At 39.4% G+C, this 14,190-nt stretch overlaps 1 protein-coding gene and 1 pseudogene across 2 annotated transcripts in view; both read right to left on the reverse strand.

Annotated features, from left to right (window-relative positions):
• The window catches only part of LOC100757822 (vomeronasal type-2 receptor 26), a 64,749-nt gene that overhangs the window by 24,042 nt on the left and 26,517 nt on the right, over nucleotides 1-14,190 (reverse strand). The window lies entirely within an intron of this gene.
• Nucleotides 791-949, reverse strand: LOC113830930 (annotated as a pseudogene).

Consider the following 14,190-nt stretch of genomic DNA (forward strand, 5'->3'; position numbering starts at 1 on the left):
GACATTCAGTCTCAGCTTTCTCCAGCCATGTCGAGGAGAACATAGCAGTCTGGGATTGCAGTCTGGGATTACAGTCTGAGATTACTGTCTGAGGTTTGGTAGAGCCAGGATCACCTTTCAGTCTGATGTAGAGGTAAGAGTTAGTGACTGTGACATATTCATGGACAGCGTTTGTGATTTCCAAATAGCAAAGGAGAAAGTGAACAATTAAAAATTGTCCAGCCAGAATTTATGGAAGTAAATGTCACCTGGGTACAGGTAGGGAGTAAGTGCCTCAATAAAGTATTTGAAGCCAGGGATATTTCTCTCCTTTGAAAATGAGAAGCTTCCTTTAAAACAGCCCATCAATTCATTCCACCCATATAATATAGACTCTAAGTAAACTAATTTTGGCTTTGCCATGATCACACCTTGCTTCTGCTTAACATGATTTCATTGTCCAGGTAACAAATCAGCAAGTCATCTGTATCAACACAGAATATATACAAATTTACTTGCATATGTTGTTTCAAATTCACCAACCCAACTCCAGACATTAACTGAATTTTGCAATTACTTGGGAGTTTTTCTGTATAAGCCACACAGATATCTTCTGATGCAATCTCTGCTTTCAGGTCATCAGCCACAAGGAGCCCCACCCAGTTCCAGACAAAGTGCAGCAATAAATAGATCACCCCTTGGGTCAGAGCTGTGCCTTTAGGAGGCATCTGGTACAGGCATGGGAATGTATCTTTGTCACTTAGCACAGCATCAAAAGTTCCATATGTGATCTAAAGAAGCAAAGCAAAAAATTAGGTGATTCCAAGTTTTCAGGAATTTTTAGTCATCCCCTTAAAAAGAATTGAGTTCATTATTCACACAAGAGTATCAGGGATAGAGGATGTATCAGATAGTAAACTGATAAGAACAGATACTATACTCGATCTTAGACAGAATGCTGAGAAGGATAATGAGAAAGGGAGAAGAGAAGGGCTGAGGAAGACATGATGGGACAGGGAGGTTGAATTTGGGGAAAACAGAAGAGAGTAAAATAGAGATAATATAATAGAGGGAGACATTATAAGTTCAAAGAGAAGTCAGGCACTAGGGAAATGTCTGGATAGCTACAAAGATGACACCAAGTAACAATCTAAGCAACAGAGGAGAGGCTACCTTAAATGCCCTCTTCTGATAATGAGATTGATGACTAATTCATATGCCATTGTATAGCCTTCATCTAGAAGCTGGTGGAAGTAGAGGCAGACACCTACATCTAAACCTTGAACTGAACTGAAATCCAGAATCAGAGAAGGACTGATGAGCCAAATGGTCCATACCAGGCTGGTGAAACCCACAGAAACAGCTGACCTGATCAAGGGAAAACTCTTGGTCCCCACACTGATAGCTGGGAAACCAGTATGGGACTGATCTAGACCCCCTTAATGTGGGTATCACTGAGGAGACCTTGGAAATCTATGAACCTCTTGTATTGGATCAGTACATTTCACATGTAAGTCTCTTCTCCCTCTCCCTGCCCTTACCCCATCCCTCCTCACCCACCCCATCCACCCACCCCTCCCCAGGCAGGGTAGAAACCTCAATGGGGGCTCTGCAACATCCACAAAATCTTCCTTTGCTGGTCCTGGGCACTTCCCCATGTGTCCAGGGCCAGAGTGTAACCCTTCACCAGGGATGGGCTCTCAAAGTCCATTATTGTACCAGGGAATATACTAATCCACCACCAGAGGCTCACTGGAGTGCAGAGGCTTCCTTATTGACATCCATGTTCAGGGGTCTGGATCAGTCTAGTACTGGCCTCCCCGACAGAACCTGGAAGCAACCTAGATGCCCCTCAACTGAAGAATGGAAAGAGAAAATGTGGTACATTTATACAATAGAGTACTACTCAGCAGAAAAAATCAATGGAATCTTGAAATTTGCAGGCAAATGGATGGAACTAGAAGAAACCATCCTAAGTGAGGTAACCCAGTCACAAAATGACAAACATGGTATGTACTCACTCATATATGAATTGTAGACATAGAGCAAAGGATTACTAGCCTATAATCCTCTTCACCAAAGAAACTTGGAAACATAAAGGACTCTAAGGATAACTGCATGGACCCCAGAATTTGGAAAGGGTAAGAACTCCTGAGCTAATTGGGAGCATGAGGGTAGGTGAGAGAGAGCTGCCAGAATGAGAGGAGGAGAAGAGAAGAGGAGAGGAGGAAATGGAGGAGTAGAAATATTGAGTTGGGGGAAGAATAGAGGAGAGCAGGATGAGGGATACCATATTAGAAGGAGCCATTATAGGTCCGAAGAGAGATCTGGCACTAGGGAGATTTCCAGAGACCTACAAGGATAACACGAACTGACAATCCAGGCTAGGGTGGAGAGGATAACCTAAACGCCCTTCCCCTAAAATGAGAATTACGATTACTTTTTATGCCATCCTAGGGCCCTCATCCAGTGGCTGATGGAGGCCGAGACAGACATCCACAGATATACACTGAATTGATCTCTGGAACTTAGTTGCAGAGAGGGAGGAATGAAGATTGAAGGTTTGTTGTCAGGTTGGAGAAACCCACAGAGAGCTGGCCTTAACAAGTGGGAACACATCGACCACAGATGCTGTCTGAGAGGCCAGTACAGGACTGATCCAGACCCCTGAACATGGATGTCAATGAGGAGGCCTCTGCACTCTAGGAGGCCTCTGGTAGTGGATTAGTATTTTTCCCTGGTGTAAGAAGCTACTTTGAGAGTCCATCCCATGTGAAGGGATATACTCTTGCACTGGACACTTGGTTAAGGGCCTAGGCCCAGCCCAGGATGATGTGGTGGACTTTGTGGAGCCCCCATTGGGCCCTACCCTGCCTGGGGAGTGAATGGTGGATGGGGTGGGGGTATGTCGGGTTGGGATAGGAGGGGAGAGGGAGAAGGGATTGACATGCGAATCAAGTTTGTTCTGAATTTGAACTAATAAAAATAAGTAAATAAATAAAAATAAAGTAATGGTTGTAGATTTTCCCTTTAAATTTTACATTTGCATACTTATGCTTGTAGTTATATATATTATGGATATATTTAGAGAGACAGTTCATAGGACACTTGATTATGATTTTTCAGATATACCTTACAGTTATTAAACCTACTTCCTTATTTCAAGTTTCAATATTATTCATGTTTATGATTAACAATGAATTTAGAAGTTCGTGATGAATCACTACATTATTCACAATTTGAGTACTCCCTTTTACCCATTTCCCAAATCAAATCACTTCTACCTTGATATTCTACCCTCCATTGCTTCCCTACCCTCTCATGGTTTCTACACTTATCTCAGGGTGAATCCTCACATCTAAAGATTGTAACTAGATGCCTCAGAATAGAGAGAATATGTGTCATTTGTCTTTCTGAGTCTGAGTTACCTAACTCAACATATATTTTTCTATCTCTACCCATTTATGTGTACAACATTTTCATTATCCATTTATCCACTGAAGGACATTGAGGTGTTTCCATTTCCTATATATTATTAAAGAAAAGCAATGAGAATGGCTAAGAAAGTATCTCCAGAGTAAGATGTCAATTCCTTTGTGCATATGTCAAGGAACAGTAAGATTTATCTTTAGTTTTTTAAGAACTTTTCACCTGATTTCTGGAGTTATTGGATGTGTTTGCAAGATCCTTTAGCAGAGGGAAAGTTCTTTGCTTGCTCTATGGAAGTATCTAAAATACCACACAAAGCTATGCTTTACTCCAAAAAATTAAAAGACTAAAATTAAAAACATTTAGTTTATGTATTACTTATTTCAGCTACTGTCATGTAATTGAATTGGAATATTTAAATGGGCTACAGGTTAATATGTAACATGCATAACTTACTAGAAGGTGTTTTCAACAATTATTTACATCTGAGGTAGACTGTATATGACACAAAGTGGGGGGAATCTTTTATTTTTTTAAATATACATTTCAAAAAAAACTTGCTATAAAATAGGTAACTAATTTCACTTTACTAATGGATTTTATGAGAGATAGTTAGTTAATTCATGAAAATAATCTGTTTTGTCTATATTTTGTTTTATTTTTGAAGCATTTCAAAGAGTTCTTGTCAGGTCTTAGGAGAATAATGTAGCACTTTGGGATAAAGATGCACCCTAGCAGTCCTGCACTGGAGGCCAAGATGGAGAAGACCTCCACAGCCACCATGGCCTTGTTTTTGGTGCTGTGGTAGACTGGGAGGAAGGTGACCCAGACACTGCAGAACACCAGCATGCTGAATGTCAGGAACTTGGATTCATTGAATGTGTCAGGCAGGTTCCTAGCCAGGAAAGCCACAGTGAAGCTTCCTAGGGCCAGGATCCCCAAGTATGCCAGCACACAGTAGAAAGCAGTGACTGAGCCCTTGTTGCACAAAATGATGATGTAACTATGTTCAGAATGTGCATCTGCTTGAATATAGGGAGGTGAGGTTCCCATCCAGACTCCCAGGAGAATAAGCTGCATCAGGAAACAGATGGGGATGACAGAGTTATAGATGCCCGAGACAAACAGTCTTCTCATTGTTCTTCCTAGTTTTACAACTCTAAAGGCCAGAACTACAGTTATAGTTTTGGCCAAAACAGTGGAAAGAACCAGAGTGAACACGAGTGCAAATGTAATTTGTTGTAATATGCAGGAGGCTGTGCTTGGCTGGCCAATGAAGAGAAAGGTACACATGAAGCAGAGGAGGAGAGAGATGAGCAGGATGAAGCTGAGTGTCCGGTTATTGGCCTTAATGATGGGTGAGTCTTGATGTTTGAGGAAGATCCCCAAAACTACAGCTGTGCTGACAGAGAAGCAGAGAGCTACACAGACCAAAGCCAAGCCGAGAGAATCTTCCAAAGATAGGAATGTCATTGACTTGGGAAGGCAGTTGTTTCTCTCAGGGTTTGGGTACTGTTGAATTGGACAAGGGATACACTTCTGCTGATCTATGGGAGAAATGAACCGACATTTCAGCATCTACAAGGATTTACTCATTCCATATTCAATCCACTAAGAGTGTCTTCCACTGATGTTTTATGCAGCCTGGCACATTCTTCTTTACTATATTGCCAAGGTAACCAACTATTTAGAATCCCCCTTTTCTGCAATGTCTACATCAGGATACTCCATGTAATGACAAGATTATAAATTTTTTTCTGGACAAATGAAATTCAAATAGTAATCAATTTCTTCAGATGATGGAAAACTGTCCAGTTATTCTTTAAAGAGTTCTAAAGTTAATCCAAACCAGCTTGGTCAGACTCCAGCTGCTTAGGTGAAGGACAAACCTCTCAGAAGTCTACAGAGCCCCAACTACAACAAAGGCCAAGATAACCACCAGAGAGTCAACTCTCTACTTGGACAGACAGAAGTCTACAGTCCCCAAACTACAAGAAAGGCCAAGATAACCACGAAAGGGTCAACTTGAATAGAGTCCCAAGTGGAACTGAGGTTGTGCCAGTTACTAGAAAACCAGGAAAAAAATACTAGAAAGAGAAATCAAGTAAAAAATACACCCATCCAGAAATCAGGGACTAAAACTAATCATCCCAACCCAAGATGCCTAAATTGCAGGGTAAGAAATACAATGAACAACAGATAGGGCAATGCAACACCACCAAAGCCCATCTATCCAAAGACAACAATACCTGAATATTACAAGTCAGTGAAAGCACAAGAAAATGACCTCAAAATCAACTTTATGGAAGATAAGAAATGTCCTTAAAGAGGAAGTGAAAAACTCACTTAGAGTAATTGATGCAAAGCTAAGCAAAAAATTAGAGGAAATCAAAAAATCCCTCAAAGAATGCTACAAAGCTAAGAAAAAAAACCAAACAGGTAAGGAAACTATTCAAGGCATGAAAATCAAAACAGAAGCAATAAAAACACAAATTGTGGGAATTCAGGAAACGACAAATCTAGGTGAGAGAATAGGTAGTATAGATGCAAGCATCACTAACAGAATACAGGAATGGGAGAGGGAATCCCAGGCATTGAGGATGCAAGAGAAAAGTAATAATGCCATTAGGAAAAAAATATTAAAGCTGAGAAACGCCTATCATAAAACATTCAATTAATCTCTAACATCAAGTAAAGACGAATCTAAGAGTAATAGAAATAGAAGAAGGAGCAGATTCTCAGCATAAATATCATGGAAATACTTTAAAGAAAATCAAACAAGAAAATTTCTCTGGCTTATAGAGGGCATGCCTATTAAACTATTGTACAAGAAGCTTACAGAACACCAAATAGATTAGATCAGAAAAGAAGTCTCTGTGTCACATAATACCTAAAACACTAAACTTAGCAGACAAGAAATGACTACTAAACTTTAAAATTAAAATTAAACTTTAAAAATTAAACCTACCTTCTCAGTGGAGACTCAAAAATCATAAGATCATAGACAAATGTCTTGCAGAGTCTAAGAGACCACAAATGCTAGTCCAGACTAATATACCCAGGAAAATTTTCAATCACCATAGATGGAGAAACCAAGATAAATCATGACAAAATCAAATTTAAGTAATATCTATCCACAATTCCAACCTTACAAAAGTTACTAGAAGGAAAACAGTAACCTAACAAAGTTTATCACACCCATTAAAATACAGAGAATATATACTCTTACACCAGCAAATCCAAAGAATACCGACAGACAGACAGACAGACAGACAGACAGACAGACAGACAGACAGACACACACACACACACACACACACACACACACACACACACACACACACACACACACACACCTAAGAGGAGAAAATGATATAAAATAATCAAGCTGAGGGGTAAATTCAATAAAATAGAAACAAAGAGAACAATACAAAGAATCAAGGAAACAAACAGTTGGTTCTTTGAGAAAATCAACAAGATAGAGAAGCTCTTATGCAAAATAACCAAAAGGCAAAGAGAGAATATCCAAATTAACAAAATCAGAAACCAAAAGAAGTAAATGACAATAGACACTGAGGAAACTCAAACAATCATTAGGTCATACTTCAAAAACTTTACTCAACAAAATTGGAAAATCTAAAAGAGAGGGACAATTTTCTCAATAGATATCACTTACTAATTTTAAATCAAGATCAGGTAAACAATTTAAATAGACCTATAACACCCAAGGATATCCAAGCAGTCATTAAAAGAGCCAAAGGCCACTAGACCTTCAAAGAAGAGCTAATACCAATATGCCTCAATTTATTCTACAAAATTGAAACAGAACAAACATTGCCAAATTCATTCTATGAGTCTAGTCACCCTGACACGCAAAATGCAAAAATACTAAAAAAGAACGAGAATTCCAGACCATTTTCACTTATGCACTTTGAAGCAATAATATATTTGCAAATTGAATCTAAGAACACAATAAAGAGATCATCACCATCATCAAGTAGATTTTATCAGAGAATCAGAGATTGTTCCACATTAAAAAATTCTGTCATTGTAATCCACCATATTAACAAACACAGAAAGAAAAGAAGCAAGTGATTATCTCATCATATGCTGAGAAAGCCTTTGACAAAATCCAGCAGCCCTTGATTATAAAAGTCTTGAAGAGATCAGGAATAAAAGGAACAGACCTAAACATAGTAAATTCATTATATAGCTGGCCGTTGGTGGTGCACACCTTTAATCCAGCACTAGGTTGGCAGAGGCAGGCGGATCTCTGTGAGTTCGAGGCCAGCCTGGTCTCCAGATCGATGGCCAGGATAGGCTCCAAAGCTACACAGAGAAACCCTGTCTTGGAAAACCAAAACAAACAAACAAACAAACAAACAAAAAACCAAAAAATAACCCCTGTCTCAAAAAAACAAAAATAGTCAATATATAGCAAGTTGATAGTCCAATTTAAATTAAATAGCAGCTCAAAGCAATTCCACAAAAATCAGGGACAAAACAAGACTGTCCACTCTCTCCATATCTATTCAATAGAGTACTTGAAGTTCTAGCTAGAGCACCAAGACAACTGAATGATATCAGAGTATACAAATTGGAAAGGAATAATTCAATGCATCATTATTTGATGATATTATAGTACATATGAGGGGCCACAAAAATCTACCACGGAACTCCAACAACTGATACATAACATCAGCAAAGTGGCTGAATATAAAATTAGTTCATAAAATAGTAGGCCTCTTATATACAATGATACAGTGATAAACAGGCTTGAAAGAATTCCGGGAAACAATACACTGCACAATAGCTGCAAATAATATAAAATCTCTTGGGGTAACTCTAATCAAATAAGTGAAAGACCTGAACTAAGTTAATTCAAGTCTTTAAAGAAAGAAATCAGAGAAGATATCAGGAGATGGATAGATCTCCCATGCTCACAGATTGGCAGGGTTAATATAATAAAATGTCCATCTTTCCAAAAAAAAATCTACAGATTAAGTGAAATTCTTAACAAAGTTCCATCACAGTTCTTGACAGACCTTGGAACTATACACAACTTTGTATGCAGCAGAAAGGGTATGGGATATGTAGGGTGTTTGTGGGCGGGCAGGGGAAGAGGAGAGGGAGTGGGAACTGGGATTGACATGTAAAACACTCTTGTTTCTAATTTAAATAAATATTAGAGAAAAAAGAAAAGTAAGGGCCATTATGACATGACTACCTTTCCTCATCTGCAAAATAAAAAAGAATCAGCCTTAAAGGGAGAACCATGCTACAACCCACAGATACAGAGAAATTGATACCAGGTACAACAGTCACTAGAAAGGCTTTACGCAGCAACTGAGGGAAACAGATTTGGAGACCAACAGCCAAGTATTAGGCAGATCTTGGGGAGTCCCTTATGAAGAGGGTTAGGAAAGATTGTAGGAGCCACTGGTGTCAAGAATACCAAAATAAAACCCACAGAACCAACTAACCCGAGATAATAAGGTCTCAAAGAGACTGAACCACCAACCAAGGAGCTTTCTTGAGATTAACTGAGGTGCTCTGAACCTTTTTTACTTAGGTGTAGATTGGTCTTCTTGCGGGAGTCCTCACAGTGCTAGCAGGGGCTATATCTGAATTCAATGTCTACATCTGTGAACATGGTTAAGCTTCTCTTTAATAGGTTGTAGAGTCCTTTTGATAAAACCAAAGAGTTTTGTAGCTGGATCATGAGGTAGATCTATTCCCAGCTTCCTGAGAAACTGACACCAATATTTCCATAGTGTCTGTACATGTTTGCACTCCCACCAGCAATTGAAAAATGTTCCCCTTTCCTCGTATGTTTGCCCTTTGTTTTACTGACTTGGCCATTCTGACTGGTGTAAGATGAAATCTCAATGTAGTTTTGATTTGCATTTTCTGATGACTAAAGATGTTGAACAATTTTTGAAAATGCCATTTTGTCTTATTTGTTTTCTTGATGTTAACTTTTCTTTTGAGTTTTTTACACATTGTATATATTAGCCATCTATCAGATGTGTAATTCTTAAAAAAATATTTTCCCAATAAACAGGCTATCACTTGGCACAAATTCTGGTGTATTTGTTGTACAGAACTTCTTTGACCTCATGTGGAACCACTTATTAATTGATGTTCTTTGTGAACATCTATTAAGGTCATTTACTGTGAAAATGAGTTCAATTCTACTCTCCACTTTCTTCTCTCTGAGATTCAGTATATCTCGTCTTATATTGAGGTCATTGATCCGTTTGAAGTTTGGTTTTGTACAGGATAATTAATTGCATTAATTGTGTCTATTTGCATTCTTTACATACAGACACCAAATAGACCAGCACCACTTGTTCCAGTGTGTATTTCTGGATGATTTATAAAAAATGAAGTGTTCATATGTGGGTTGATTTATGTATAGGTCTTCAATTCAATTCCATTGACCAATGTGTCTGTTTTTAATACCAATACCATGATGTTTTTGACAATTATTACTTCCAATACTTCCCTGACTGCCCTACAATAATTTTCCCTTTGCATTGATTTTTCTCTTTTCATAATCCTTAATTCCAATTGCAATACCAATGTGCATGTGTGTGTAGGGAAATGTGCTGTACCTTGGAAAAGCTATCAGGAGACAGAGGAGAAATAACATTCCCTCTACCCCAGCAGCCTTCAGCTGCCCAAGATCTCAGGTATTGGTGGACTTCAAATATTTAGCCACACACTGATTAGTACTCTTTTACCTTTTATAAATGTTGTAATCCCAGCTTCAGAATATTCTTTTCCATTCCATATAGTTCATTTTTGCATGTTTCTTTTTTATTTAAATTCTTTAATTACCACTCATATTTATATATCCATCCCCCCATTCCCTCACCCTCCAATCCTCCCATGTTCCCCAGGAGCCTCCCTACCCATCCACCAACTTCTTCCACGGACAGTGAGGCCCTCCATCTGGGACCTTCAAAGTCTGTTATATAGTTTGGGTAAAGGCCCTGGCCTTCCTTGCTGTATCTGGGCTGCAACTGTATCTCTTCATAGGAAATGGGCTCCCAAAGTCCATTTGTGCTCTAGGGTTGAAGACTGGCTCCACTGTTAGAGGTCTCATAGACTGTCTTGGCCTCCTAGCTGGCATCCACATTCAGAATGCTTGTTTTGGTCCAATGCTCTTTCCTCAAGCTTTATGACTAGGGTCTCCATGCTCTCACTATGTCAGGTCCACTGATTCTGCAGGTCTCTCCAGCCCCTTCTTGGCTCCTCTGGACATCCCACCTCTCTCTCCACAAATGAATTCCAGTAGTATGGTTCAGTGTTTAGCTTGGGAACCTATTTCTGCTTTGAACAGCTACAGGATGAAGGCTCTAGGAATGCTAAGCAAGGTAGAAACCAATCTCATTATTGGGGAAGGGCATCTTGGCATTTTCTCTACCACTGCTTGAATTCTTAGGTGGAGTCATCCCTGTGGATCCCCTAATATTTCCCCTGTGCCAGACCTCTCTCCAACCTGTATTGTCTTCTGCTATGAAGGCATCTCCTTTCTTGCCCTCCTCTACTCCCCCTGTCTCAGTTCTCTTGTTCTCCAATTCCCTCCCCTTCTTCCCTTCCCACCTCCATCCTCTCCAGCCATGCCCCGTGATCCCACTTTGTTCAGGGGTTCAGAACCCCCTCCCTTTCTTCAAGGGACTATGCAAACTTCCCTTGGGGTCCACCTTGTTTCCTAGCTCCTCTGGCATTGTGGATTGTAGACTGGTAATCCTTTGTTCTATGTCTAAAAATCATATATGAGTGAGTACATACTATGTTTATCTTTTGTGACTGGGTTACCTCACTCAGGATGGTTTCTTCTAGTTCCATCCAATTACCTGCAAATTTCAAGATTCCATTGTTTTTTCCTGCTGAGTAGTACTCCATTGTGTAAATGTACCACATTTCCTGCATCCATTCTTCATTTGAGGGGCATCTAGGCTGCTTCCAGTTTCTGGCTATTACAAATAATGCTGATATGAGCATGGTTGAACATATGTCCTTGGTATATGAATGTGCTTCTCTTGGGTATATGCCTAGGAGTGGAATTGGTGGATCTTGTGGTATACTCATTCCCATTTTCTTGAGGAGTCGCCATACTGTAAGACCACCAAAGTGGTCCTACAAATTTGCACTCCCAACAGCAATGGAGGAGTGTTCCACTTTCTCCACATCCTCTCCAGCATAGACTGTCATTGGTGTTATTGGTTTTAGCCATTCTGATAGGAGTAAGGTGGTATCTCAGAGTCGTTTTGAGCTGCATTTCCCTGACAGCTAAGGATGTTGAGTACTTTCTCAAGTGTCTATCAGCCATTTTATATTCCTCTGTTGAGAATGCGCTATTTAGTTCTGCACTCCACTTTTAAATTTCATTGTTTGGTGTTTTGGAGGCTAGCTTCTTGTGTTCCTTGTATGTTTTGGTGATCGGCCCTCTGTCAGATGTGGGGTTGGTAATATCTTTTCCCATTCTGTGGGCTGGCATTGTATCTTGCTGACTGTTTCCTTTGCCTTACAGAAGCTTCTTAGTTTCCGGAGGTCCCATTTTTTAATTGTCGATCTCAATATTTGTGCAACTGTGTCCCGCGCTAACCGCCTCGCCAGCAAAAACGACACGGGGACACTCCTCAGGATCCTTCTGCAGTAAAGCTTTAATGCCTCTTGAGAGGAAAGGCATTAGCTTACAAAATGGAGACCCTGAACGCCCGAAAACCCCTCCTTATATAGGCTGGCAACCGTCGCCTCAGGAGTGTTACATTCTGACTGGCTGAAACCCTCGGACCATGTGACATCAGCTGATCGAACCATATGACGTCATGGGAGGGGCGGAGACTAAGGGCAGGAAAGTTACAAAGTTACCCATTGCGCATGCGCACAGCTTCCAATGGCTCCTTACATACGCACCGGCTCCTAACACTACTGATGTTATGTTCAGATAGCAGTCTACTTACTAATTTATTCAAGGGTATCACCTAATTCTCTTCTAGGATGTTCAGTGTGGCTGAATTTATGTTGAGGTCTTTGATTCATTTGGATTTATGTTTTGTGCTTGGCAATAGATATGGATGTATCTGCAATCTTCTACCTGTCAGAATCCATTTGTACCAACACCATTTGCGGAAGATGTTGTCTTTTTTCCATTGTATAACTTTACCTTCTTTGTAGTTATCTTTGTTGTGTTGGAGTTTTCCTTCCAGTAGTTTCTGTAGGGCTGGATTAGTGGATATGTATTGCTTAAATATAATTTTGTCATGGAATATTTGTTTTCACCATCAATAGTGATTGAAAGCTTTGATGGATACAGTAGTCTGGGCTGGCATCCATGTTCCCTTAGCATTTGTAGAACATCTATCCAGGATCTTCTGGCTTTCAAAGTTTCAATTGAGAAGTCTGATGTAATTCAGATAAGTCTGCCTTTATATGTTACTTGGCATTTTCCTTTGCTGCTCTTAATATCCTTTCTTTATTCTGTAAGTTTGCTATTTTGATTATTCTATGGCAAGGGGACTTCCTTTGTGTTCCAATCTATTTGGTGTTTTGTAAGCTTCTTGTACTTTCATAGGCATATCCTTCTGTATGTTGGGGACATTTTCTTCTACAAGTTTGTTGAATTTTTTTCTGTAACTTTGAGCTGAATTTCTTCTCCTTCTTCCATACCTACTATTCTTAGGTTTTTGTCTTTTCATACCATCCCATATTTCATGGATATTTTGTGTTAGGGACTTGTTGGATTTGAGATTTTCTTGGTGGATGACTGTATATCCTCTATTGAGTCCTCGATGCCCGAGATTTTATCTTCTGTCTCTTGTATTCTATTGGTTATGCTTACATGAAGAGTTCTCTGATCATTTACCTAACTTTTCTATTTCCAGCATCCCATCATTCTGTGTTTTCTTTATTGTTTCTAATTCTGCTTTCAAACCATGAACTGTTTGAATTGTTTCCTTCGCTTGTATTTTTTTTCTTTAGATTATTTAAGAGATTTTTTTCTTTCTTAAATTTTTGGTTTGTGTTTTCCTTCATTTCATTTAATTATTTGCTTGTTTTTCCTCTATTTCTTTAAGGGATTTTCTTTTTTTCCTCTTTAAAGGTCTCTATCATTCCTATAAGATAATTTTGGAGACCCATCTCTTCTTCATCCTCTGCATTTGGCTTTTCAGATCTTGCTGGTGTGTAGTCCTTAGATACTGGTGTTGTCATATTGGTCTTTCTGTTGTTGGGTGTGTTCTTATTCTGTCAACTTCCAATCCCTTCTTCCAGTGGGTGCTGGTTGGGTTTCTCCCTCTCACAGGCAGCAGGTAGAGGGCAGAGGGGGGAGGGTGGACAAGGGTGAGGTGTGTCCAGACTTAATATGGGCCTTCTGTTCTGGGAAGGTACACTCTTATCCAGGGGTAGACTCTGGATGAAGCTAGCAGGGAGTGATGGGGGAGTTTGGGGGCAGGGCAGCAACCAGACTCACCTTAGGTGACAGGAGGAATGCAGAGGGTGTAGGAAGGACCTATAGTTTTATTTTGTGATCATTTTTAATAACAACCATGAGTATGCTCAAAGATATTTTTAAAGAAGACATATTTTGGTTCTGAATGGAATCATATTGATGTTGGTTGAATATTTGTGTTCTATAGTTATTAATATAAAAATTTTCAGCATTATTATTCATTTACTGTTAAAAGTCAGGTTATATATTTTTAAGAATTTAATATTCTGGCATATATAAACATTGGCATGGATTGTGACAATTCTGTCCTGCTCTTAAGC

Source organism: Cricetulus griseus, chromosome 4 (assembly GCF_003668045.3).
Source record: "Cricetulus griseus strain 17A/GY chromosome 4, alternate assembly CriGri-PICRH-1.0, whole genome shotgun sequence".
NCBI classification, from domain to species: domain Eukaryota; kingdom Metazoa; phylum Chordata; class Mammalia; order Rodentia; family Cricetidae; genus Cricetulus; species Cricetulus griseus.